This window comes from Berghia stephanieae, chromosome 1 (genome assembly GCF_034508935.2).
Source record: "Berghia stephanieae isolate SIO BIC M18660-M18661 chromosome 1, UCSD_Bste_1.3, whole genome shotgun sequence".
NCBI lineage: Eukaryota > Metazoa > Mollusca > Gastropoda > Nudibranchia > Aeolidiidae > Berghia > Berghia stephanieae.
This window is the reverse complement of record NC_088360.1, coordinates 132,405,466-132,407,965: the sequence shown is the minus strand read 5'-3', so window position 1 is coordinate 132,407,965 and position 2,500 is coordinate 132,405,466.

Below are 2,500 nucleotides of genomic sequence, written 5' to 3'. Positions count from 1 at the left end.
TATGAATATTGCAGTTCAAATCTAATCCCCAGAAATATTCCTTTTCATAATTCAATCAATAATGGAAAAAAAAAACCAACCGAAACATATTACAACTTTTAAAAATTCTCTTGCTGATGGAACCGTAGAATAAAAAAGCGCTGACCTTTTCGATATTATATAATATTATTATAATAAAAGATTAAATTGTCCGATTAAGAAAATGTTTTTATAAAATCTATCTATAAATGGCGACCTAAAACTAGAATATCGATCCTCTACGTTCAAAATCAAAATATGGAAAGTTTAATGGAATGAAATTACGTGCATATTTCCCAAAACAACAAGTTAAAAATATCTGCATTGTCTTTGGTTCTACAGAGAATGTATTTTAAAAGTCATTATTATTATTACATGTTTCTTTTGGAAGGGGGAAAGCAGGGGGGCGGGGGGACGGGGGCATCCGATAAAGATGAGACGAATGGAAATAGAAATAGACAAAATATCATAATGATTTTCAATGAAAAACGACTTGATAATGTAACGATGCTGACTCGAGATTACACGAAAACGTTACCCGTAAGATTAAAAAAAATTAATTAAAAAACCCATTCAGATTGAATTAGGGAAACTGTTACACTGTCGTTATAGGGAAGAAAAGTCGTGACATCAAACCATCAAACATTCTGTTTTGTTTGTTTTTTGGTTCCTAATTATTAATCATAGGCAGTGCGTATGTAATCAGTTCTTTGGAGTACGATACGAATAATGAATAGGTTACACGTTACATAAAGGTGGCATAACTATTATTTTAGTAGCAGAATGTATAGGCAGATTCTTAGGATTACTGGACGTAAAAGAGTGAGGATGGATGATCTTTATTGACGACCAGCATATATCTAGACAAAAATATAAAATACCATCACTCTTGACACCAGAAGATGAATTACCAAAGGGATGTATCCAGTTCTTTTACTCTTCTAATGAGACTGTAACCAGTTTTTTGACATCAAACTTATCTTCCCTATTTCATCATCTCTAATTTAAAAGAAATCGTCAAAATATTATCAAACCTCGAACAAGCCTGTCAGTAATAATACTTGTAAAACTGTTCGTAATAGTAGGGTTATAAAATAAAGCTAAATAAACATCTAACGTTTCGGGCATAAACCATTCGTCGGCAAAAAAAAAGAAGAAATTTTTTCATTATTTCTTTGTTTAATGATTATTGTACTGATGAAGGATTCGTGCCCAAACCGTTCATTTTTTGTAATGTTTTATTGGAACTTACTTTAATTTACTTAATTAGATCTTATATATATTATTATTATTATTATATTATTATATTATTATTATTATTATTATTATTATTATTATTATATCATCATCATCATCATCTATTATTATTATTATTATTATTATTTATTATTATTATTATTATTATTATTATTATTATTATTATTATTATTATTATTATTATTTATTATTATTATTATTATTATTATTATTATTATTATTATTATTATTATTATTATTATTATTATTAATTATCATTATTATTATCATTATTATTATTATTATTATTTTTTTTTTTTCATTACTATTATTAATATTATCAATATTATCATCATCAATATCGTAATCATTATCAGTATTTTCCTAATCACATTGTATCATTGTCATTATTACAGATAGCTCAATCAAAATGGAATGAATAGTCACTCTTAATTATAAGTATACAAAATAGTGTTCGTAAAAATAAACAAAATCCAGACGGAGAATCACTTCAACGCGAAATTGCTACACATACAAAAAATGTGTTATAATTATACTCAATTTATCAGCACATTTGTCATGGTGAAGATCAGATATCTGCGTAGATTGTCACGTGGAAAATTAAATAAAGTTGACTAAACACAACCTATCATTTTCCTCAGTCTTCACACCCAACACCAAATAAATAACTAATTTGAACTCATGGTTCTTTGTTTTCCCATATAAATTACCCAATTCTAAAGTTAATTCAAACTTATGTTTTTCCATATAAATTACCCAATACTAAAGTTAATTCAAACTCATGTTTTTTCATATAAATTACCCAATACTAAAGTTAATTCAAACTCATGCTGTTTTTCCATATAAAGTTACCCAATACTAAATAACTAATTCCAGCTCATAATGTTTTATTTTCCATATAAATTACCCAACATTATAAAATTAAATTCACCTCACGACTTTTTCCATATAAACTACCCAATAATAAATAACTAATTCCAACTCATGTTTTTTTCCCCAACATAAATAACCCAATACTAAATTACAAATTAATTCAAAATCATCACTTTTCCATCCATCCATATAAATTACCCAATTCTAAATATAACTAATAATTCCAATCCATGATTTTTCACCCATCCAAATCACCAAATACTAATAATGATACAGTTACGGTTTTTGAACTTCGCAGTATTAAATTAATTAATTATAAACGACATCAGTCCATGATAAAATATTCTATTAA